The following is a 25908-nucleotide window of genomic DNA, read 5'->3' on the forward strand; positions in this document are numbered from 1 at the left end:
GCGCAGTAACTGGTAATTAACAGGTATTCAAAAATACTAGTCGTGCAAGTGAATGAACGAATGAATGTATGAATATAGAATGCTGCCTAGCAGTGGTGGGGAAACAGCCAATCCTCATCCTGTGATTTCATCTCTTCCAAGCTTTCTTTAGCCCAGGTGTGGGTGGCTCTGGGACAGCAAAAGGGCTAAGAGGAGATGGCAGGTGCGGCCTGAGGCAGCCCTGCTGTTTGGTGGCCGCAGGCATCCCCTGGGGCAGTGCCTCTAGCATTCCAAAGTCAAGGCTGTTGCCAACATGTATCTTCAAGGCCTGGAAGAAGAGGACGAGAGAGAGTACGCGGAGAGGACACACTGAGCTGAGATGGAGTTAGGAGGAAGCTGTCAGCCCCGGAGGAGCCCAGAGAAGGTGAGCAGTTGCCTGGGGTCACAAGCTGCAGTCAGGGGCTCTGGCTAGCTGAGCCTTTCCTTGGAACCCCAGATCAGCCCCCAACACAGACCACACAGAACTCTTGCCTCTATCAGAGAAGCGCTGCACCCTTCTATGGCCTCTTCCTCAGCTTGTGATCAGGGTGCATTCCCACAGATGACTGCATTTGAGAACAAGCGGGTGACAGTTTCTGACCGGGACCACACGTCATTGTGAACAGACACTGCCCACCTCACCTCAATGCCCGCACACAGTAGGCCTACACATGCAGCTGTCTACTAGATGGAACTGTTATTGTTACAGTCACTACGCCAACGAAAAATCCATGCTAACTGTGGCTTTTCCTACTTCCTCATAGGAGTTAAAGGGACCTGGGTCTCCCAGCTGCCACCTCCCAGCTGAGCTGAGCTGGCCTGCAGGAGGGGCTTAGCCCTGCTCTTTCCAACCTGAGGGACAACCCGGTCAATGTGTCTGTCCCTAGGGTCTTGGGCAGGCTCTTTAGGGCAGTAGTTACGGGGGCATTAGCTAGTGAGGACGGGGGAAAGGCTGCCGTAGGACTGCTTACCACCTCCCCACCTCTCAGCTCCTGTGCAAGGGGCTGAGTTTGGGGGGGGGGGGCGAAGAGAGATGACACCCTAAATGTGGAACTGACCCTGTCCCTGACCCTGTCCAGGTCACAGCCCCAGAGTGGGGATTTTCCCATTCCCTTTTTTTTTTTTTCCCGATGTAGGGTTTCACTCTAGCTCAGGCTGACCTGGAATTCACTATGTAGTCTCAGGGTGGCCTCAAACTCATGGCGATCCTCCTACTTTTGCCTTCTGAGTGCTGGGATTAAAGGTGTATGCCACCATGCCTGGCCACTTCCCATTCCTTCTTGCCATTGTTTTTGTTTTGGTTTTACGGGGTAGGGTCTCACTCTAGCCCAGGCTGACCTTGAACTCATGGCAGTCCATCTACCTCTGCCTCCTTGAGTGCACCGCCATGCCCGTTCCTTGTTATGCTTGCGTCCTGCTTAGATACTGTTCCGTGACAAACCCTAGCCATGAGCTGCCCTGACGCTTATGTGTGAACATGGCAAAGGGGCCATGGAGTCACCCAGTGAGGTCCTGAGGAAGAAAGGACTGTGCAGGGCACCAGAGTTCTGGCGTGGCCACTGACAGGCCATGTACCCTCTAGACCTCAGTTCTATGAAATAGGGAATTAGATTACTGTAGCTCCCAAATTTCCTCTGGTCCTGGTACCACAGGGGCAGGAATGGGGTTCTGGATTTTGAGTGTTCCTGCAGTCCCCAAAGCTGCTCTTCTCCTGGACCTGATGCAGCCACAATGAGGTCATAGGACCAAGGTCAGCTGGGCACCTAGTCTTCCTAGGACCTAGAGAAAAAGCAGGTGCCTTTGAAGGGCAGCTCAGCTACTGGCTACTGCCTGACCCTGATAAAAAGAAGGTGAAGGAGCTAGGTGTGGAGGTATGTGCCTGTAACAGCAGCATGGGGAGGGGACCCAAAAGGTGGAGGCAGGTAGATTGTGAGATCAAGGCCAGCTGTGAGATATATATATATATATATATCTCAAGACCATGTCTCAAAATACTAGCACCAACAACAAAAGCAGGTGGAGGGCTAGGGGAATGGCACAGTGGCAGAAGACTTGCTTAGCAGGCTTGAGACTCAGTTCCAGTCCTGTACTACATACCCACAGCAGCGAAGGAGTCCCACAGAGCCTCAACCCAGAGCACAAAAGACTGGGGCTTCGATCCACAGGACACACCCATGCACACAAACTGAGCCACACTCAGCGGAACTGCCAACTTCAATCACACATAACCATGTACCAGTCCCCATCACAAAGCGACCCATGCCACCCATGGTCATTTATATATGAGCACAAACTCTCATACTATACACACATAAGCCCACACAGGAAACTGAGACAAATGTCTGGTTGTCTGGTAACCGCACAAGAAGTGACAGCCCCTGCATGCACCTGCTGTCAACAATGACCCAACCAGGCACAGATGGCTCAGTGGTTTAGGCGCTTGCCTGCAAAGCCTAATGATCTGCCTGCAAAGTCTAATGATCCGGGTTCAATTCCCCAGTACCCACATAAAACCAGATGCACAAGGTGGTACAGGTATCTAGAATTTGTTTGCAGTGGCTGGCTGGAGTCCCTGGCGTGGCCATACTCATTCTCTCATTCTTTCCCCCTACTTGCAAATAAATATTATTATTATTATTTTTTTAATATTTTTTGTTCATTTTTTATTTATTTATTTGAGAGCAACAGACACAGAGAGAAAGACAGATAGAGGGAGAGAGAGAGAATGGGCGCGCCAGGGCTTCCAGCCACTGCAAACGAACTCCAGACGCGTGTGCCCCCTTGTGCATCTGGCTAACGTGGGACCTGGGGAACCGAGCCTCGAACCGGGGTCCTTAGGCTTCACAGGCAAGCGCTTAACCGTTAAGCCATCTCTCCAGCCCAAATAGTATTATTTTTTAAAAAGAGAGGGCTAGAGAGATGGCTCAGCTGTTAAGGCACTTGCCTACAAAGCCTAAGGACTTGAGTTTGATGCTCCAGGGCCCATGTAATGCCAGATGTACAAGGTGGTGTATGCTTCTGGAGTTTGTTTGCAGTGGCTGGAGGCCATGGCATGTCCATTCTCTCGCTTTCTATATGCCTCTTTCTCTTTCTCTCTCTCAAATAAATTAAGTATTTTTTAAAAGAAAAGACCAGGGTTGGAGAGATGGTTAAACACTTGCTTGTGAAGCCTAAGGACCCCTGTTCGAGGCTCGATTCCCCAGGACCCACGTTAGTCAGATGCACAAGGGGACGCACACATCTGGAGTTTGTTTGCAATGGCCGGAGGCCCTGGCATGCCCATTCTCTCTCTCTCCCTCTCCCTCCCCCCCCCCCTCTCTCTCTCCCTCTTTCTCTCTCTGTTGCTCTCAAATAAATAAATAAAAATAAACAAGACAGACAAACAAAAAAAAGGCCAGATACAGTGGCATATGCCGTAATCCTCCCACTGGGGAGGCTTAGGCAAGAGAATTGCCATGAGCTTGAGGCTAGGCTGGACTACATAGTAAGAACTTGTCATAAAAAGCCAAGGGAGAGAGGTGGAGAAATGGCTCAGTGGGTAACGTGTTTGCCACACAAACATAAGTACCTGAATTTGATTCCCCAGAAGCCATGTAAAGGCAGATGAAGCAGCAGGAATGTTATCTCAGGGGTCTGCAGTGAGATAGGAGAAGTCATTGGAAGCTGGCAGGAGAATACAGCAGTGAATGAGACCCTTCCTTAAACAGTGTGGGAGGGGGTGAAGATGGACACTTGAGATTGGCTGACCTGGCACACATGTGCCCTCACTCACTCACACATGTGGACGAACATCCCTTTTGCCACAAAACCCTGACACAGCCATATACCTACACACACAGGCTTGCACCCATCTCTTCACGTGGTTAAATTCCACACACAGGCGGAGCCCAGCCCACAAGACTGAACCCAGATAAATCAATCATGTGCAGAGCAGGAATCTTGCCCGCAACCTGGCAGACTCCTCCACACAGGTAAAACAAACGGGTCGTGAATATTTGATAAGTGAATAAGCCTGTTAAGAGATCATAATTTATAAGGATGCTTGCTGCAGGCTGACAACATGCCCCCTTCATCTTTTCATTTCAACAGCACATGGTGGTGGTGGCAGGTGGTGACCAAGTGGGGCATGGCATGTCTGGTGACACATCTGATGCCCCTGTGCCAAGGAAGGGGACATTCTATGTTTCTTCCACCCACTAAACTCAGCTGCCAATTAAACAAATGCCCTGAGGGCTCCAGAGCTCTTGGCCTGGGATGTTTTTCCAGTGCAATCTATCAGGCAGCTGAGGACTTCCAGGGCCTGCTTCAGAGGGTCTGAGTGGTTAGGACTGCTCTGTGTGGACAGTGGGGGAAGGGAAACTGGTGAAGGCAAGGCAGCTTGCAGCCAAGCCTGAGAGTGGGCTGGGCAAGGGGAGACTGGGCCCCATTCTAGGTTTCCATACCTCTATGGAGAGGCCACAGAAAGCCAGGGCAACAGATCTGACTTCCCGGAAGTCCAGCAGGACAATAATCACTGCACCAAAGACAGGGTCTCCCCATCTGAATGTGGTGGGGCCTGACCCTGGGTGCGGTTGAAATCTAAGCCCTTCCTGCCTTATTTCAAAACCCTTTGCCTGAGCCTAGATGAGGGCAAGAGTCTTCTGGATTCCTGTACAGAACAAGTGGCCTCCTGCCACCCCGCCTCAGCAGGACCCCTGGCCTAAGGTACTTGATAGTGGCGGCAGGGTGAGGCTGCTTAGGGAGAGATGAGCACCAGCCCAGCATCCCAGCAGATTGCCAGCTCCCCAAGACCTCAGCTCCCTGGTTCAGGTCCCACGCAGGACAGGGCAAAGAACACATTGTGTGGCACTTGAGAAAAGCAGTAGTACCTACGAGAATGGCAGAATACCCAAGTACATAGACCCCAAAACAATAATTCAGGGGTGAGGGGGGACAGACAGGGTGGTTGTCTCTGAAAACCAGAGCACGGGTGAAGTCTCTGGAACCAGAGCATGGGTGAATCTTTTCCTTTTGTCATGTTTCCCTAAAGTTCTATTATAAGCCTGTCCTTTTACAGTGAGAAAAAGGAGCCGTTAAAACCACTGAGTGCCTTAAGAATCAAATATACAGCATGGCTCCATTCTTTTTATTGTGCTTAAATTGTTTCTTATGCCCATGTCTACAGAACATTGGCAGCAGCTATAGACTGGTGGGTCTGAGGATTATTTATTTGCATTTTTTTTTTTTTTGAAGTAGGGTCTCACTCTAGCCCAGCTAGCCTGGAATTCACTACATAGTCTCAGGCTAGTCCCGAACTCAGAGATCCTCCTACCTTGCCCTTCCCAAATGCTGGGATTAAAGGCATTCACTACCACACCTGGCTTTTTCATTTATTTTATTTATTTGCAAGCAGATAAGATATAGAAGAAAGACAGAGAATGGGCAGGGCCTCTAACTACTGCAAACAAACTCAAGACACATGTACCTCTTGTGCAGCTGGCTTACATGGGTCCTGGGGAATCGAACCTGAGTCCTTTGGCTTCACAGACAAGCGCTTTAACGGCTAAGCCATCTCTCCAGCCTTTTTGTTTTGTTTTCCCAGGTAGAGTCTTACTGTAGCTCAGGCTGATCTGGAATTCACTATGTAGTCTCAAGGTAGCCTCACTCTTCTGCCTCCCAAGCGCTGGGATTAAAGGTGTGTCATCACGCCCCCGCCCCTTTTTTTAAGGTGAAGGCTTTGCTATGTTGCACAAGTTGGTCCTGAACCCTTGTGCTCAAGGGGGTCCTCCTGCAAAACTCAGCCCCCTAAGGAGCTGGGATAATGTGTGGGCCTTGTTCTTCTGTGTGAAACACTTCTCTTTTGTTTGGTTTTCTGAGGTAGGGTCTTGCTCTAGTCAAGGCTGACCTGGAATTTCACTATGTAGTCTTAGGGTGGCCTAGAACTCACAGCGATCCTCCTACCTCTGCCCCACCTTCCCCGAGTGCTGGGATTAAAGATGTGCGTCACCACGCCCGGCTCATGTTTCGGGTTTTTTTTTAACACGGTGTCTCTTTATGTAGGCTGGCCTCAAACTCTCCACGTTCCGACGTCAGCCTTAGTACTGGGAGTACAGGTGTGCACTACACCTGTCCTGAAAGGTTCCTTTTGATATCAAGCCTGAGTCTCTCCTGCCGTGAACCAAACGCACTCTCACCCTCCTGTGCCCCCTGGGCGAGGCTGGAGAAGCAGAGGCCGGCTGCTCAACAGGCAGTCATCACACCAAAACCCAAAGGTCAGCATTAAACTTAGCTACCTGTCTGTACATGCGAGAGGGGCAGAGGTCAGCTCCACGGGTGCCTCTTACTGGACAGTGACAGAAAGAAGGCGGCCCTACAGGGTGGAGGTGGGGACTCCACACATGAACCTGCCTGCGGGGAGAGGGCAGCGTTGGCAGCAAAGTTCCGAAAGACGTTGCCCTAGGAGCAGGAGCGGGGTGGAGGGGGGCCAGGCTCTGGAGGTATCAATGCACCTCCCGACCAGGCAGCTCGACGTCTGCTAACCCAGCGAGGCGGTGCCGGGTTCCGGGGCTGGCAGGCAGGGCCCAAGCCTGGACAGCGCTCTGGAGTGTGTGTGTGTGAGGGGGGGGGAAGGTGACCACCACCTCTCGGCCTCCGGAGGCCGCGGCTCGTCAGTCCGCATTCATCCTCGGCGGAGGCCCAGGCTGGCAGCGAAGCGCGTCTCCGGCCCGCGGCCCCGCGAGCGAGCAAGCGCCGCCGCAGTTGGGCCGAAAGCCACCGCCTCCAGCTCCGCGTTCCCGGAAAGGGGCCCGGGCGCCGCCGGGGACGGGGGGGGGGGGGGGGGGAGTGGGCGGGGCCTCGGCCGGCCGCGCGGAGCATGCCGGGTCGGGCGCTGCCTAGGCGACGCGAGCCCCCGCCCCGCCCCGCTCGCAGCCCCCTCGGGTGGCCGCCGCCTGGGTTCGGACGCCCGTGCGGCGGCTGCGCAGGGGCTGGAGGGTTGGGGGGGGGAGGCGGGCCTGGACAGGAAGCGCGGGCGCCTGCCCTCCAGCCGCCCGTCTCGAGGTCGCGCAGGGGAGAGGAAATGGCCCCGGGGGGGGGGGGGGGCGGCCGTGCCCTGCTTGTCTGGCCCGACAGCAGCCACCTAGGAACCCAGACCTGGCCCAGCCCGGAGAAGGCCGGCGGGGTGCGGCTGCACCTAGCTGGGATCCTGAAAACAACGCCACCACCATCCCAGCACTGCCCTCCCTCGCTCTGCAGGAAGTCCCATCTTCCTGACTCGTCCCCCCTCCCCCCCCCAACCCGGTGGCCCGCACTAGGGAAAGTGTTGGATTCCCAGGCCTCTGGGCCTGAGATGCCACCTCTGCGCGCCGACCGATCGCCTGTCACTGCACTGCGAACTTGCTTCCCCCTTGCCCTCCTATCGAAGTCCCCACTGTGCCTCCAGCTCTGGGAAGCCGCTGTCCTCCCAGCAGGCTTGATGACCATGAAGTACCCCGGGGAGGACCCTGATTCATGTCCTCCAGGCAGCCACAGGCGTCAAGGGTGCCAACGATGACAGTCCACCACAGAACTAAGGTGACAGCTCTGTCCACATCAAAGGAGCAGATAAGTTCGATCTGTTCGGTAGTGAAGTGGCAATGCCCAGGCTTTGCCTGCCCGAATGGAATGGCACTTTCCTTCTCCCAGCTCCCCAGCTTGGGCTACAAGCAGTCTATGTGGCCCTGAGTGCTATGGCTGGGCCTTTCATGCCTCCTACCCACCCTGCCTGGCTTCCCTTCTGAGCCGCCGATCTGCAGCCACACAAAGCCCTGTTTGTTTGCTTTCTCTGCGGCTCCCCCTGGATCTGATGTCTTTTCTCTGCTACCTGCCGACAGGGCTTCCTCTCCAAGCCGCTGGCCCAGCGGATTTAGGGAAGGAGGGGCCTCCATTGTAGCAAGCCCAGCCTCATGGCCACCCAGTCCGTTCCTGGGATCCACTTTCCCAGTTCAGAGGGCTCCAGGCCTGGATAGCCTGAAAACGGACAGTGGTGTCACAGCTCCTTCATGGTGTCTCAGAATATAGGGGTGCCAGCTGGGTGGAGCAGGAGAGATGCCTGGGGCAGGAGGAGGGGAGCAGAAAGGCCGAGCCAGCCTTCCCTTTCCTTTGTGAGCCAGGCTTATTTTATTTGTCAGGAAGGCTGCATTGGCTTTCCCAGCAACCCACAGGCTGCCAGGAGATAAGGAGATGAAGGGAACCTCATCTGAGCAGGCATGATGCTGAGTTTCCTGGCTCCAGCCCACCCCTCACTCTTTCTGGGAGCCCCTCCCTCTATATTATAGCCCAAGCACTGGGGGTGTTGGGGACTACACTTGGTGTGTGTGTGGGGGGGGGCTCATTTGTGTATGCCTTTTGGTGCCCACCTTGGGCAGGTACATGGACCGATCTCCCTGCATACTAGGCACCCCAGAGTATGTCTTGTGTCTAAGAAACCTTACACACTCCAGTCTGAGCTGAAACAGGGCTTTCACAGGCAAAGAAAAACAAACAGCCACATTCCACACAGACCTTCTCTACCTGCAGAGGGAGGCTGCCCTCTCTCCCCATTCAAATAAAGAAACCTGACACTGATGCAGCCTAGAGATAGGCAGTCTGGCCTGGCTCCTCCGCCGGTTCTCTCGAAGCACCCTGCCACTCTGGGTGGTCCGGGGCAGGTCCTCACCTCCCTGGGGCCTCCCTCTTCTCTTCCAGGCTGAGTTTAACCCCTGCAGCCACTCCAGGATGGAGACATGATTATGTCCACCTCAGAGCAGAGGAAACAGCATCAAAAGAGGAAGAAGCCAGAGGAACAAAACCCTCCCAGTCAGAAGTCCACCTCATTCTGGCTGAATCCAAAATCCTTAAAAATTTCCTAACAATTCAGTTTCATTTCCCAGTTTCATTTCTGGAAGGGTGACTAACATGAGGGAGAAGGCAGCCAGCAGGGTCAACATGGATGTGATTCCCAATCACAGCTCTGCCACTTGGTTGCTTTGAATCTCAGACAAGTCGGTCCCTTATCCTCTCCGAGTTTCAATGTTTTTGAGAGCCCCATATAGAACAATTAGGACGTTAAAAGGACAACCCAATGACTGGCACATAGCAGGCTCTAATTTAATGATGTCTTCTCCCCATGATCACTTTCAGCATCCAGAGATGGGCTTTCACTTACAGAGAAATCAAAACTCCCTCGCCTTTGTCTACAAGTTGGGCACATCTGCACTCCCCCAGGCCCCATCTCTGTCCTCTGGAAATCTCAGGCAGAGGCCATGGCCACCTCACCTGAGCTTCCCAGACTCTTGTTTTCTTCAGGAGACAAAAGACCAAGGCCCTATGGCTTAATTTGCCAGGGCAGGGAACCCAGGGGACAGTGTCACCCCAAGGGAACAAAGCCAGCTCCGTCCACATCCTGCTGGACTCAAGAAGCGTCGTTGGGCTAAGCCTGATTTGGCAAACGGTCTGTTTTCAGTGCTATTTTGAGCTGCAACGGGATTTTCTGTTCGGTCTCAAAGGTATCATACACAGGATTGCTTCCCACCCGCCACCAGATCTATGCGTGAAATGAAAATATTGTTCTTCCTCTTCTCTTCTCTTTCCTGCTTCTCTTCCCACTTATCAGAGGATGTGAATAGAAGAAAGGGCAGCCTTGGGCAGTTCTCCCACACCCAACCTGGCCTGCAGTTCCTACAACCAGGCAGCGGGAAGAAGGCTTCCCCTTAGCATCGCCCAGGTCCCTCTAGAGCGTAGTCTTTGCTTAACCCGTATCCTGGGCTGGAAAGATGATAAGGAAGGCCATCCCTGGCCCTGCACCTTCCTTCTTACTTCACAGCATACTGTAACTAACAATGTAATCTTCTACAGTCCCTTCTGCAATGCTAGCTTGCCAATTGGACTGGATGCTTCAAAAGGTAAGGGGTTATGTCCGTGTGGCCACTGCTTCTTCTCCAAGGGGGATTCCTAGTCCTCAGCACAGTGGATGTCTTGGCCAGGTGGTCTGTTCTGGGGGCCGCCCTGGGCACTGCAGAGCACTCTGTGGCATCCCTGGACGTGACCTAGTGGATACCAGTAGCCCCTTAGCTGAGACAACCAAGAATGCCTCCAGACACAGATCAAATATCCCCCAAGGGACAAAATCACCTTTGACTGAAAGCTACTGCTCCACAGCCTAGCTCAGTGGCCCTGGAATGAGTGAATGCACAGCTCTGCCCCCGCACAGAACAGGCAGTTCTGGTGTGGCCCCTTATCCTAACCATGTTTTGCATTACATCTCCCTGTCAGACTAGAAGCTCCCAGAAGGTAGGCCCATGTGACCAGAGCTGCTAATCAATGGCAACCTTTGCAGGGGCCATGGTGAGTACAGCAGAGGAGCACCACGCCCCCAACCCCCAGGCCTGGGGCTGCGGATGGCCCTGCAGTGGAGTTCAGCTTGTCTGGCCTTCAGTGTCTCTCTAGTCTAGTCTCATTGGTCCAGGTACAGCCACGATTTCACATCTCTAAGGAACTCCTAAAAAGCATCCCTACAGAAGGTGGGCTTGAGTTCCCATTTTCTGAGAGTTCTTGTCATTAACAGTGTGACACGTATTAAGTGTTCTCCTGCATGCCCACAGTTAACTCTCTGCCCAAGTGCTTTCCAGGTACTATTTCATTTCGTTCTCTTATGTCTTATAAGTCATAGGTATTGACTTTAAACATTTGATAAATGAAGAGGCGGGGTCTTGGAGAGGTTGAGGGACCTGCCCAAGGGGCACACAGGGACAGTTTGGTGGCAGCTGGTAACTGAGGATGTCTCAACCAGAAAACACTGCTGGCTTCAAACACTAGTTCCTGAAAATCCTTCAAGTATGAACCAGGGCTAGACCTTTTGGGGTGAATGTGGCCTCATTGGGGCTCCCCAACAGCTGCCTCTTGCAGCTAAACAGGACAAGCTACAGGTAACCCTGGAGGCCTGGCTTCAGGCTGGCTTCAGGCAAGGCCAGGAGTCACCACTGCTTTCCTGTGCAAACTCCCCTCCAAACCCCACCCTGGCAGTTCAGCTGGACTGACTTCCCCCAGGTAACATGAGGAGAAGGTACCACCTCTGATTATCTGTATGCATCAGGCAGCTGTACTTCATCTGTGTGGGCCCAAACCTGCCAGCGTCCTATGAAGATGGGCCGTCATCACTCCTGCTTCACAGACATGGAAACTGAGCAGCAGAGATGACCCGCCTAAACTCGGATCACAACCCAGGCAGCCAACAGTCCAAGACACACATGTATATCCTCCAGGCTGCACAGAACCGGGTTTCAGTGGCGGGTAAGGCCCCTGCACCCTAGTACGCACCAGATGCTCAGCACGAACGGCTGGATGAGCCTGTGGCCACCCTGCCTCTGAGGTCACACGCTGTTGGGCACTTCCTTGGGGCCTACTCCCAGCACTGCAGCAGAGTTCCTTTGGAAACAAACTATGGCAGAAGCTGCAGCCGCTCCCATCTGCCCTCTGTCCACTCACCTCCACCTGGCCAGACAGAAACAAGCCGTGCCAGGCTCCATGCTCTGGCCGCTCCCCCGCGGGTGAGGTGAGAGTGACCTCGGGGCCAAGGAAGGAACTGTCATGGAGACCTCTTCCCCTTCCATGTGCAAACTCCTCTGGCAGGAAGATTAACAGCAGGGCTGGGCTGTGGGGCAGTGGAAGCGCACTCGTCTGACATGCTCAAGGCCCTGGGTTCCATCCCCGACACCACAGAATTTATAAAGCAATACCAGCCCAACAATAGCAGCTGAGGGTACCAGCAACCAGAAGGAGCCTCTTATTATGCCCATTTTCAAGGAGAAAAAAATGGAACTTCAGAAACCACAGGTACCAGGATTTGAATTTGCCCAAAACCTGTGTTTATGTCCTCAAGCTACATGACCTCCTTGCTTTCCAAATCACAAAACGCACCAAATTCACTGTCACCTTTAATGTGGCAAGATTCATATCCCCCCCCCTTTTTTTTTTTTGGTTTTTTTGAAGTAGGGCTTGACTCTAGTCCAGGCTGACACTTTGTATTCTCAGGGTAGCCTTGAACTCACAGCGACCCTCCCACCTCTGCTTTCCAAGTGCTGGGATTAAAGGCATGTGCCACCACGCCCGGCCATATTCCCGTTTTTAAAAAACTTTATTTTTATTTATTTAGTCGAGAGAGAGAGAGGCAGAGAGAGGGAGAGAAAATGGACGCACCAGGGCCTCCAGCCACTGCAAACGAACTGCAGATGCATGCGCCTCCTTGTGTATCTGGCTTATGTGGGTCCTGGAGAGTTGAACCGGGATCCTTTGGCTTTGCAGGCAAACACCTTAACTGCTAAGCCATCGCTCCAGTCCAGCCCCATATTCCCATTTTTGACAGAAAAGACATGCTTGGGGAGGGACAGCGGCTTGCCTGAAGCAGTCTGGAATTCAGACCTTTGTCTCATTCTGCATCTGGTACAGGCTGCCCGGCCCAACAGAGCCCATGGTACACAGTCCTCCTTTACACACCCTCCAGTAAGCCCTCATGGACCTGTGTGTGTGTGGGGGGGAGCTAAGCAAGGCTGCGGTCAGATCCCATGAACACTCTCCACCAGGCCTCCCCAGAAGTGGTCAATGCAGGCCCACAGTCTATGAGCTCAGTCTACCCAGCACTGACACAGATGTTGTTGCGATTAGAAGGCAATGGGGAGACAATGCCCGGACCAGCACCAGCTTCCCACCCAAAGCTTCTAGCCAATGGTGCCCCACACCAGTGTCCTGGGCTTTGGTGCAGCCATGTCTCCTCTTTACAGGAACCCCTCTAGCCCCCACCCACCCCGGCCCCGTGCCTTCCGCAGCATCCCCCATGACCCAGGCCAGTATGCAGAAATAGGGATGTTATCCACCCAGCACCCAGACTTCAAGGGCCTGCTTGGGTCTAAGCCCAGGAATGGGGCTGCGTGAACCAACAAACGAATGAAAGAAGGCATGTTTAATGTCACCAGGACCCTCAAGTGTCTAGCGGGTCCTAAGCCTATTCATCTGCAGCAGAAACACTTCTATCTTTCCCCTTTCATGTTCCTCCTTATTCCCCTTCCCGCTCTCCGCCCTCAAGGTTGCTCTTACCTCATCTCTCTCCCGCCCCTCCCCCGTGTCCCTCTCCACACACACTGTTCAAACGGTTCCAGAAAAAACACAACAAACTCTGTCCTTCGGCAGCCAAGGCTCAGCCTGCACCTCTTGCAGCCGCCCTCTCCCTGGTATCGCATTCTAATCTCAGGTCCCCAGTGGCCCACCAGAAAGGGGCACAGCTCAAGCCCTGGAGAAACAGAATGAGCCAGTTTCTCCCAGGCCCTTGAGAAGAGCTGGGCTGTAGCTCTGAGCAGTCTGCCCACTGCATCCTCATGGAGCAAGCACAGGCCCCTGCGCCTCACCCGTCACCCTGTGAAGAATTATTCCTGGGCATCCTGGAGATCTAGGCCTCTGTGGAAGGAGCCACTGGAGCCCAGCTGCTCAAGCCTCTTGGGCAGACACATGCACAAAAGGACCAATCATTTTGTGATCCACTCTGGGCCATGGGCATAGACAAAGGGAGATGACTCATTCTGCCTTGGAGGTCGGAGAAGGAGGAGGAGACAGGACGTCTGTTTGGGTCTTGGGAGGCTGGGAGGCAGACGAAGGGCACCCAGGTGGAAAGGACAGACCAGGCAGACTCAGACTGGCATGCATGGGGCTGGGGCTGGAAGGAGAGCGGGGTGCAGGGCAGAACAGAGGACACCTGAGAGGACCTTGGGAGTGTGGGAAGGATCCCAGGCTGTTCAGAAGGCAAAAGTAGACTCTGAGGCATCCGCTGGGGTTTAAAAAGATCACTTCCACAGCACCTGGGACAAGGCAGAGAGGCTACTGAGGAGATCCATGCAAAGGCCTGCCCTCTCCCCCACCATTCCACTTGAGCCAGATGGCCCCAGCACATGAGCTTCCGAAGAATGACGGGTATGCTCCCCTACCTTCCCTCCCTACCCATGTCCAGTACACTAGCTCACATCCCCTCTTCGGCAATACAAACCCCCCCAACCCTAGACAAGGCCTATTACCTGGTTCCTAGCCACCTGTCACTGGGAGCTGACTTTCTGGGAGAAGGACATTTCATGCCTACGTCCCAGCAGGAAGCATAAATTTTGAAAACAGTACCTGTCTCCAGAGGCCTACAAGCCCTGGCCCAGGGAAACCCTGCTCTGAAGGCATCACTGCCGTTGCATGTCCTCTTCCTCCTCCCTGAGAGCCTCGAAGACACACCACGGCCCAGGCAGCTGGTTGAAGCAAAGGGAACAGCTCTGGGCTGCTATGACGACAGCAATCAAGACACACAGGCACCAGCCAGGCGTGGTGGCACACGCCCTTTAATCCCAGCAGAGGTAGGAGGATTGCTGTGGTCAGCACCGTGATTTCCCACTGTGTGGATGGGGATACTGAGGCCTAAAACCCTAAAGAGCTCTCTTGGCATGTGGTGGAGCCTTGTCCAGAAGCATCTCACTTCACTACCAATCGGAGAGGAAAACAGGAGGTTGCCAAGTAAGGAAGAGCTCTTGGCATGTTTTCATTTGGGGAAAAAGAACTATCTGTGCATAGCTTCATGTATCCATTGACAAAGATTCAGAAAGGATATATTCAAACTCTTCATCGTGGTTATCTGTGTTGAGGGGGTCTTTTACTATACACACTTCTGGGCTATTTGCATTTTTCACAATGAGACCATCTCTATGTGTCATCTGAACACTGAAAAAAGCAAGTTTTGGAGTCTCAGTTACCTCTTAGGAATATAGAATAGATCCATTTTTCAAACTCTTAAGTTATCAGTGGGTTGTGAAATCACTGATTTAGTGGGTTGGGCCCATCACTTTTTAAATCAAACAGGCTACATCAGAAGAGTGTCAGACACCAGCACACACAGTACAGGGTTTTTACCAGACTTTTGATGCTGCTATACACCATAGGTGGGAACAGTACTGTTAAAACGCATGTAATGCTATAGGTCATGGGCAGGAGTTTTAAAGCCATTGGTCTAGAGTTGGAGGCCTAAAAGGGTGGAAGAGACGGGGCTCCTGTTTGCAAAGGCCTCAAGGTCCCGTGGGAGTAAAGACACTTCAGAAGCAGGGGAGTCCCCTATACAGAAGCCAGAGGGATGCCTGGCTGTCAGAAAAGGTCACATTTTGCCCCCTTCCCGGGGTTGGCCCCTGTGGCCTCTCTGACCCCATGCACTCTCTTCACCAAGGCATGTCAGTGAGAGATTGGCCAGACTTCTGGGAGTGGGAGGAGGAGGATGCCTGGGGTTAGGACGACTGTGTCCACTTCTTGTTCCAGGGCCCCACATATCCTCTGGGCCGTTCAGGGGGGGAGGGGTGGGAAACTACAAGATTACTCTCCAGCTTCCAGATCCCTAAGGGCCAGGTCAGTGAGAAGCCTTGAAAACACAGCTGTGTAGTCAGCTGGGAGGGGCCTCCATTCGGCTGCCCCTCACTTGGGGTGGGTCTGATTGGAGCTGAGTGCGAGGAGAAGGGGGGCGGGGCGGGCAGGATGGGAAGCACAGCCCCCAGCTTCGGGCTTCCATCGCGCTGGCGCCTCCACATCAGAGCTTGACTAACCCACCCCCGCCTCCCCTCCCAGGGCAGTAGACAACTTAAAAAAAAAAAAAAGATAAAATAAAAGTAATTCCCCTGTTCTGACGTCAGCGCGAGGTCTTAACAGCCCAGCGGCGGCATGAAACTGGATTGCAACCAGATGTAATGCCCTTGAATTCTCAACCCAGCATTGCGTTGGGAAAAAAAGTGGGGGGAGGGAGCGGTGAGGGTGGGTGGGAACGCGCGAATCCCGCGTGGGTCGCTGCAGCACGGCCCGCTGGAGCCGCGGCAGAGGCGCAGCGGGAGCGCGTGCGGCGGGCTGGAAAGCTCCTGCCCAAGTCCGCCATTCAGGCGCGCGGCCTCGCGTCCCCAGCCACCCAAGAGCGCATTATTACGCTAGGTTTTATCCATTCAGAGCGGAAGTCCCGCTGCACCCCGCGATCGAGGGCTCCCGGGAGGAGGGCACGGAGCTCCCGCCCTGCCATAGGATCTGAGATGTACCGGGAGGGGAACCCGTTCGCTGGGAAAACGGGCGCCCCTGGAGGCTTGGGGCCGCGGAGACCTCGGGCCTGGGCTGATGTTTCGCTTCCCCACTACACCCTTCCTTGGAAGACCCCCACACACACCAGGGAGACTAAAACCTCCAACGTCACCCCCAGGTTCCTGCTAACCCCTCACCCTTGCCGTGCTGGGCCACGAATCCTCCTAGGTCCCCTGCCTCCAACGTCGCGGGGGCTCCAGCCTCGAAAGGGGCCCGGGGGCCGCGGGCCTGGCCGCCCCGCCGCTATCTGGAGGACACCGGGCTCCTCGCGTGTCCGGTGCTTCCGCCCGTGACGTCACCCCCGAAAGGCCCCCGGGCCGGGGAGCTCGGTGGGGAGGGGGGGAAGAACCTGGTGGCGACGGAGCTCCCGGATCGCACGGGGGGCCGTTTCCTGCCCGGGCGCGGGGCCTGGCTCACAGGCCCGAGCGGCGACACCGCAGAGACCTCGGCGTCGCGTCTCGCCACGCACGACCCTCGCAGCTCGGGCTCCCACGAGCAGGTCGCGCACGGAGAAGCCGGCTCCCCGTCCCCACCCCCACCCCGGACGCGCTTACAAAGCTGCCCCGGGGCCCAGGCGCCGCGCGCCGACTGCTTCTAACGTCCCCGCCCCACGCCCGGCCAACACTCGGCCTCGGCGCACGCACCAGATCCTGCGCACCCCACCCCCAGCCTGACCCTCCATAGATGCCCCTTCCCAACAGCAGCTCCCCAGATCGCCATCCGGTGACCCCGCGCACCCCCACCACCACCCCCACCACCATCACCATCACACAAAGCCAAGACCTCGCGGACCCACGCGCGCACTCGGCCCCCGAACCCGCATCGACTTTCTGCGGGCCCGTAGCTCCTCGATGCCTCGCACCTCCACCGCCTCCACCGCCCCCCCCCGCCGCCCCGCATCCGTGGCGCCCACTGCTCACCTCTGCGCCCACGCTCACTCGGGGGCCCGGCGTCTGGCGCAGCGACTTCGCGGCCCTGAGGCCCGCGCGCCCATGGAAGAGGGGGTGGGTCGGGGCGCGGCGGCCAAGCAGGAAGGAGGATGGGCCGCGTCGCCCCCTCCGAGCGCCGGCGCTCGGGGCCGCGGGCAGGGAGGTCTGCTCGGCTCGGCTCGGCTCGACCCTCGCCCGGCCGCCGCCTCGCTCTCCCAGTGGCCTCTCGGGAAGCCCAGCCGCGGGCGGGGGCGGCGCCCGGGGCGCGGGGAGCCGGCGGCGCGCGGAGCGGGGGCCCTGGATGCGCCACTCTGCTGGGCCTGCCTGGTGCCCGCGGGAGCCGCGGAGAAATGCGATCGGCTCCACGCAGGAAGAGCGAGCGAGCGAGCGAGCGAGCGGGAGGGCGGGCGGGCGACGCGCAGGGGGGAGCGGGAGAGCCAGAGCGCGAGGAAGAAAGTTCCCGGGCGGCCTGGCTGCGTTCGCTCGCGGCCTGGGGCACCAGGTGGGCCGTGCGCGCCCCGACAGCACCCCCTGGCGGCCCGTGAGCCCCACTGTACACCCCACCTTCCCTCCTCCCCCCCTCGCCTGCGGCCTGGGGGAGGGGGCTTGGCAGCGATCGAGCGGTGCCTCAAAGCGTGGGGAGTGGATGGGGGGAGCCCAGGACGTGGTCAGCTAAGAGCTGAGGATCTGGACTGCCTTGGACTAGGCTCCTGCCCTCACTCTACCTCTGTAGCCCTCACCTGTGGCCATGTCTTTGATTTGAGAAATACATTCAGTGTCAGAATTCTGTAAGTCAAACGTGAATTTATTTATTGTACACGTGGCACCACCTTGCTGGGCACTGAGGGAATCAGGGGAGGCTGTGTGGTCCCTGCTGTCAGAGAGTTGGCATCCTGTGAGGAGTCACAGCCAGCCAACAGTGCTCGGATGAATAAAGGAGATCATGTTAGAAGTAAGTGCTAGGAAGCAAATTAGCAGGTGCCATTGGTAGACTGAGTTGGGGCGCGGGGGGGGGGGCGGGGGAGGCCTGTCTGAGTAAAGGACTGAACAGCAGGAAGGAGCCAACATGGGCAGTGCTCCCTGGGAAGAACATTCTTTGCAGAAGAGCAAGTGCAGAGGTCCTGAGGCAGGAGTGATCTTGGTGAAAAAGTGGAATTGCAAGAACGCCATGTATGATGGGATAAGAAATGGGAATGCAGCCGGGTGTGGTGGCGCATGCCTTTAATCCCAGCATTCGGGAGGCAGAGGTAGGTGGATCGCCATGAGTTCGAGGTCATCCTGAGACTACATAGTTAATTCCAGGTCAGCCTGAGGCAGAGTGAGACCCTACCCCCCCCCCCCCAAAAAAAAAGAAAGAAAGAAAGAAGAAGAAAGAAATGGGAATGCCAGATTCCAGCCAAAAGGGGTGCCAAGGCCTGTAGGGCTCCAAAGGGAATTCAGCTCAGTTGTGTTCTTGGTGCTATGGGAAGGAAGCCATTGGGTTTTAAATGAATGTGTAAAGGAACCTATTACCTTGTAGACAGACCCCTGAGTCATTGCTATTCCCAGGCTTCTGTCCCCCCCCACACACACACACACACATACACTGGGCTTTATGAACAACCCCATGGAGGCTTGTGCCAGGATGTTGGTCAAGGCGTCAGAGATCCAAGGTGACTTGGGACAAGTGAATTACCCTGTTAAACCTCAGTTTCTTCATCTCTAGCATGAAGTGCTCGGTTCCAGTACCTGTATCATGTAGCAAGCACAGCGCCCCCACTTCCTCCCTTCTCAACCCATTCTTCCTGGCCATCACGACTGGTGGTGCAGAATGGTGAGTCATTTTTTTTTTCAGGTTTTTTTCTTTGGTGACAGAGCCAAGACTTGAGCTCAGTCCTCCCTTCTGGGCTTGTCAGGAACATGAAGGAGCTAGACCACAGAGGAGATCTGTGTTTTAAGCTTGTTTTCAACCTCAGTTCTGGGGAAGGTGTACTGGGTTTCTGGGCCTGGCTTTTTTGTTCCCAGGTGGGGAACAATGAACAAAACAGTTAATTTGCTAAGCATTGGTTTCTCATCTGTACAGTGGGACAATAGTCTTTCTTACCTCCTAGACAGCTAAGAGGATTACATGAAGTAATTCCAGAGAGCACTCAGTCCAGAGCTTAGCATGTCACAAGTGCTGCCTGGGCTTTAGGTAAATGCTGTACAAATGAATACCAAGAGTCTGTTTCATCCATCCAGGGCCTTCGAACTCCCAAGCCAGTTGGGTCTCTGGCACTCCCTGCTTGCTTTGTCCCCTGGGGAGAATCCTAAGGGTGGCTTGACACTAGCCATCTCAGTGAGTGGCCCTTGGGGAATGTCTGGCTCCCCATGTGGTGTTCCCAAGGCTAGTTCTAAGACAGTGTGAAACCCATGAGCCTGAGTCTGAGGTGGCCAGTTTTCTGGCTTTGGAAGTTGGAGGTAGTATTTGTCTGCTTGTTTATTTTATTGTTTTATTACACCCCCCATATATATATATATATATATATATATATATATATATATATATATATATATATTTACATATGTATATATAAATTTTTCGGAGGCAATCACACAATTTTACCCAGGCTTGCCTAGAACTTCTTGGTTCAAGTGATCTTCCTGCCTCAGCTTCCCAAGTGTTGGTCTGCAGGTTGTTTTGTATTTGCTTTTGTTGTTTCTTTTCCTTGGTGCTGGGAATCCCACCCAGGACCTCTTGGCCTCATGCGTGTTAAGTAAGCACTCTACCAATTAGGTTTCTGTGTTTTGATTTTTTTTTCTTTCTGGTATCAGATGCACAGGGCTGAGGACATAAGGCTGTGCTTAGCAAGAACTATGTTAAATAGAGTCACAGACCTGGCCTCTCTAGGGGCATCACTCATGAGCCTTATCCTACCTGGATGTCAGGACTTGAGAGGAGGCCAGCTTGAGGTTGCCCTGCATGGGTAGTATGGTTCCAACCACACAAGCATGCCCTTGGCTGTTGAGGACATAGTTCAACTCGGTGGTCCCATGGGATGACATCTAGGGGATGGTGAGGGAAAGACTCCAGTGGGTCATTTCTCCCTCCCCTTTCCCAGCTGCTGCTTGTGACCCCCATTAGCTAAAAGAAGGCAAGAATACAAACCCTCCCAGCTCCCACATCCTCTCTTGGCCTTCTTGCTTCCTCTCTTGAGAACCCTAGGATTAAATTGCAACCACCTAATGATCCAGAATGATCTCCCCATCTCAACAAGACCCTTTGTTTAATCATGTCTACAACACCCTCCACTCCCACCTTTTGCCATGTATGAGGACAGTTACAGGCTCCAGGGATGAGAAGCTGGATACCTTTGGGATCCAGCACCCGGCCTAGCGTGTGGTACCTTCTGTCACTGCTGCCTTACTACAGGGCACTGTGCAGACAGGAAACAGAGGCTTAAACTGGCAGTGGTGGGTCTGTGGTTCAGGTCCTCAGAAGGCTGCATTTGAAGCACTGCTGGACTCCAGGAGTTCAAGTTCAGCTCTGGCCACATAGTGAGTGAGACTCCATCTCAAAGGGGGAAAGATACCTGCACAATTCCCGCATGTTGATGGTATGTCCACTGCAGGCTGGACACTGAAGTGGCTGTGTTGCAGAGTCCTGGGGGACAGAGGCTCGCTCAGCTCTCCAGAGGGATTTTCCCTGCCTGCCTCAGCCAGGGAGACTTCGGAGCAGCGAGCTCATCACAGCAGGAGGGCCTGGGCCTGACTTTGCCTCTGTTGGCTGAGAAGGGGCGGGGAGGAGCCGCGGGGGGTGGAGTAGGGGAGCTTTTTGGAAGTAACAGGGAGCTATCATGGTCACTATCAGCAGACCTGCACCCCAGGGGATTTGAGCTGCTGAGAACCTGCTCAGCACCATTAGTAGGAAGAGGTAGGAGGGTGAGAGAGTTGGCATGCTACCTCAGAGATGCCCAAAGAGACAGCCTCTGCCTAAGGGCCTCCAACTCAGCTCTTAAGACAGGCCCCAAGCCCTGGGTTGGTTTTGATTGGAAAGCAAGAGCAGAGCAAAAAGTGAACATTTTGGAGTTGAAATCCCTTCAAGGAATCTAAACTATTGGGGCCCTTACAACTACCTGTTCTGGACTCACATTTAAATCATCCACTCTACCTAGCCATTTGAGTTTGAGACATCTCCCCACCAGCAGTCCACTTGTGCATTGGTATGGCCTTGAACATCCTCTCTGGTCAAAAGGAGGTTATGTTTCCTGCCTTGAGAGAGACAGAGAGGTTAAAAGTCAGGGAAGCAGGCAGTGATTGGTCAGGTTAGGGACTGGTTTATCCCTGGCTCACACAGAAGAATGCCAGGGATGCTCTCTGCAATCAGGGACTTTTTTGTTTTTGTTGAGACAAGGCCTTGCCCTGTAGCTAAGGCTGCCCTACACCCGGCACTCGGTGACAGTGCCTCCTGTACACAGGAGACGCTGGGATCAGGGAGGGAAAGTGTGCCAGGATCACATCTGTGCTACTGTTTGTGTAAGAGCACAGTGTGCAGCAGGATTGTTATTATCCAGCATATAGGTAGCATTTTTGTGGTAGTTTGAATGTATGCCCCCCATAGACTCAGGTGTTTTAAAACATATTTTATTTTATTTTTTTTATGAGGTGGGGAGGAGAGAGAGATTGGGGGCACCAGGGCCTCTAGCCACTGCAAAGGAACTCCAGACACATGCACCACCTCTGGCTTTACGTGGGTATCGGGGAATTGAACCTGGGACCTTAGGTTTCACAGGCATGTGCCTTAACCACTAAGCCATCTCTCCAGCCCAAAGATTTCATACAAATATCTGAATTTTTTTTCTTATTCCAGTTATGGTCTCTCCCTAGCCCAGGCTGATCTGGAATTCACTGGGTAGTCTCAGGGTGATCTTTAACTCGTGGAGATCCTTCTACCTCTGCCTTCCAAGTGCTGGGACTAAAGATGTGCACCACCATGCCTGGCTTCAGGCGTTTTATTAAAGCATGTAACTTGGGTGTCCAAACACCTGGCTGGAAGAGGTCTTACTGGTAGTGGATCCTGGGGGTCTAGCCCTAAGGTGTGTTTGTGAGCAGATCTGATTTCCAGCCCAAAGGTGAAAGAGAGCAGTCTGAGCTCTGGCAAGAGTCCTGCTTGCTACTGGGTTTGTGCTTGCTGCTGCTGGTGTTTGTTGGTTTCTCTCAGCTTCTTCCACCATTAATGGAACTCCCCCCTCCCCCGTCCTCATCTGTAAACTTCCCATAAACGGTACCTGGTTTGGATGTTCATCTCAGCAATGTGAAGATGTCCACAACACATTTATTTGGCACCTACTATGTGCAGTACATATTGGTCTTATTATCCCCATGTTGCAGAGGAAATAGTCCCTGGTGGGCACAATTCGCTACCAGACAGCTCTCAGCAGAACCCCTGTCCCACCCCTGCCACATGGCCACTGCTTGGTTCCAGTACCTTCCCAGCCCTTTGGGAGCCTCTGGTTTCTCAATCTTTTGTGTGTGTGTGTGTGTGTGTGTGTGTGTGTGTGAGAGAGAGAGAGACAGCACAGGTGTGGAGGTCAGAGGACAACCTTGGGAGTTGGTCCTCACCTCCCACCTTGTTCTGAAGCAGAATCTCTTGCTGTTTGCTGCTGTGTTCACCAGGCTTACTGGCCACCAGCTTCCAGGGATTCGCTTGTCATCTCCCCATAGGAACTTTGGCATTGCAGACACTCAGATTACTATGTCCGGCTTTATGTGGGTTCTTGGGATCTAAACTCAGGTCCTCAAGCTTGTGTGGCAAGTGCTTTATCCACCGATCCACCTCCTCCTCCTAGCCCTTGTTTCTCAATCTAAAAGCACTTCAATACTCTTAAGTATTATATGACCAGCTATAGCTGTTCCCTCCTCCCAAAGTCCAGATGGCTGAGTCCAGATGGGGGAAGGGGTCTTGAGAAGCTCAGGGCCCTGTGCAGGGAGGCACACCAAGGAAAAGCAGTGCCTGTTTTTGGGCAGATGATTGATGTGGAGCTGAGCAAGGAGAAACCTTCAGGCTTCCTGAAAGCCCTCTGATCTCCAGTACAAAAGAAGGTGAGGTTGCGACAGGCCTGTTTAGGTCCAGGTGAGTGTAAGCACCATGGGCCAAGGGGGTCTAGCTAGTTACAGGGGTTCCCCATTGGGGTCCCAGAGTGGGAGGCCCAGGACCAGATAGGTAGATAGGTATCACTAGATTTACCCATCCATCCATCCATCCATCCATCCATCCATCCAACTAGTGACCTGTCTGTCCACCCACCCATTTAACCATTCAGCATCTATTGACCCACCCATCCATCCCACCACACCCATTTACCCATCCATATATTCACCACATATATCTACTCTTTTTTTTTTTTTTTTTTTTGAGATAGGGTCTCACTCTAGTCCAGGCTGACCTGGAATTTACTATGTAGTCTCAGGGTGGCTTCAAACTCATGGCAATTCTCCTGCCTCAGCCTCCTGAGTGCTGGGACTAAAGGCACGTGCCACCACACCTGTCTCTATACCTACTCTTTTTTTCTTTTTGGTTTTTCGAGGTAGGGTCTCGCTGTAGCCCAGGCTGACCTGGAATTCACCATGGAGTCCCAGGGTGGCCTCGAACTCACGGCAATCCTCCTACCTCTGCCTCCCGAGTGCTGGGATTAAAGGTGTGTGCCACCACACCCAGCAATACCTACTCTTGATCTACCTACCAACCCACTCATTCATGTACTTACCCACCTCTCCATCTTGTCTATCTACCTATCCATTCTCTCATTTATTTAATATCCGTTTATCTATTTATTGTCTTTGGTTTCTGAAACAAGCTATATATGTCTGGCTGGCTTAGAAATTGCTATGGAGAAGCCCACCATGGTGGCACACGCCTTTAATCCCAGCACTCGGGAGGCAGAGGTAGGAGGATCGCCGTGAGGTCGAGGCCACCCTGAGACTCCATAGTGAATTCCTGGTCAGCCTGGGTTAGAGCGAGACCCTACCTCAAAAAACCAAAATGAAAGAAAGAAAGAAAAGAAGAAGAAGAAAAAGAAATTGCTTAGGATTACAGCCCTGAGCTGCCACATCTGCTTTATTGGTGCTCAGGATGGAATCCCGGGCCTCACACATACTAGACAAGGGCTTTACCACCACCAAGCTACACCCTCACTACCCATTTATTGAGCTGAGCTTTTTTTTTTTTTAACCTAAAGTCCATTTTAATGTTTGTAAATAGCAGGAGAGATGGCTCAGTGGTTAAGATGCTTGCTTACAAAGCCGGACAGCCTGGGTTCGACTCTCTAGTACCTGTATAAAGCCGTTTACACAAATTGGTACATGTGTCAGGAGTCCATTTGTAGTGTCCTGGTACACCTATTCTCTCTACTTGTCTCCTTGCAAATAAATGAATAAATAAAATTTGTAAACAGCAGACTAATCTAGAGGGGATCTCATTATCCTAAGGAAAAAGACCACATTGAGCTTGGTGTGATGGGATGTATAGTCCCAGCTACTCAGGAGGCTTAGGCAGGAAGATCACTTGAGCCCAAGTTTGGGACCAGCCTGGACTGAACAGCAAGTCCCCATCCAAATAAGCAAGCAAACCACTTTGTCTATAGATACCCTTAAAATGGACACCAATTTAAAAAATTTTTTGTTTTTTAATTTTTATTTATTTATTTGCAAGCGACAGACAGAGAGAGAATGGGCTCACCAGGGCCTCCAGCCACTGCAAACGAACTCCAGACGCATGCGCCCTCTTGTGCATCTGGCTAACATGGGTCCTGGGGAATCCAGCCTCAAACCAGGGTCCTTAGGCTTCACAGGCAAGTGCTTAACTGCTAAACCATCTCTCCAGCCCTATCCCCCCAAATTTGCTGCTGGTACTTACTAGGTCCTCACCAAAGGCTCCATCATGTCCCCTGAGTTCTTTGGGCTACTCTGAGTCCTATGATGTTCAAATCATTTTCACTTTATTACATCCTTGGCACTGGTGAAGGAACCTGTGGTCTCGCAGGCACGCAGCATGTCCCTGTTATGGAGTCTCCCTTCCTCCACACTGTGCCAAGTCACCACCCTTCACTCTGAGGGTTCCCATCAACCACAGACTGGAGCTTTCCAGCATCACGCCCATCGACTTGGAGAGTTTCTACGGCTGTGGCAATACTTAAATCTTCCTCGACTGTCACTGGCATAAACCAGCCTACAGAGATCCTGAGAGAGGGAGGGAAGGAGGGGAAGAGGGAGGCCGCTGCCGGGGTTCAGCAGATGGGACTGAGGGGGTGAAATTTGTAAATGGCTAGGACAATAGAAAATAATGTTCAACAGCTCTCTCGCGCTCTCTCTCTCTCTCTCTCTCTCTCTCTCTCTCTCTCTCTCTCTTTTTGGTGGTCTCACTGTAGCCTAGCCTGACCTGGCCTAGAACTTGCTTGCTATGTAACCCTAGGGCTCAGATTACAGGCATGTATCACTATGCTCAGCTCTGTTTCAGCAATTTCTTTTTAATTTTTTGTTCATTTTCATTTATTTACTTGAGAGAGACAAAGAGGCAGAGAGAGAGAGAGAGAATGGACACACCAGGGCTTCCAGCCATTGCAGATGAACTCCAAATGTGTGCGCCCTCTTGTGCATCTGGCTAACGTGGGTCCTGGGGAATCGAGCCTCGAACTGGGGTCCTTAGGCTTCACAGGCAAGTGCTTACCCGCTAAGCCATCTCTCCAGCCCTGTTTCAGCAATTTTTGCTTCCACCTCACATAAGAAATGCAGGGACTCTGATGGCTGGGACCGGGCACATCCGCTCCTCTTACATCTACAGATCCATTACGGAGGGCAGTGGTTTCTTCTTGTTTAAACCAGTGTT

At 53.5% G+C, this 25908-nt stretch overlaps 1 protein-coding gene across 1 annotated transcript in view; it reads right to left on the minus strand.

Annotated features, from left to right (window-relative positions):
- Rai1 (retinoic acid induced 1) overlaps positions 1-17125 on the minus strand; it is a 114802-nt gene extending 97677 nt beyond the window's left edge. Inside the window, exon 1 of the mRNA XM_045131367.1 lies at positions 17058-17125. The gene's annotated coding sequence lies outside the window, so the exon portion shown is untranslated. The remainder of the gene's footprint in view (positions 1-17057) is intronic.
- Between the last annotated feature and the right edge of the window lie 8783 nt (positions 17126-25908).

Source organism: Jaculus jaculus, chromosome 12, assembly GCF_020740685.1.
Source record: "Jaculus jaculus isolate mJacJac1 chromosome 12, mJacJac1.mat.Y.cur, whole genome shotgun sequence".
Taxonomy (NCBI): Eukaryota; Metazoa; Chordata; class Mammalia; order Rodentia; family Dipodidae; genus Jaculus; species Jaculus jaculus.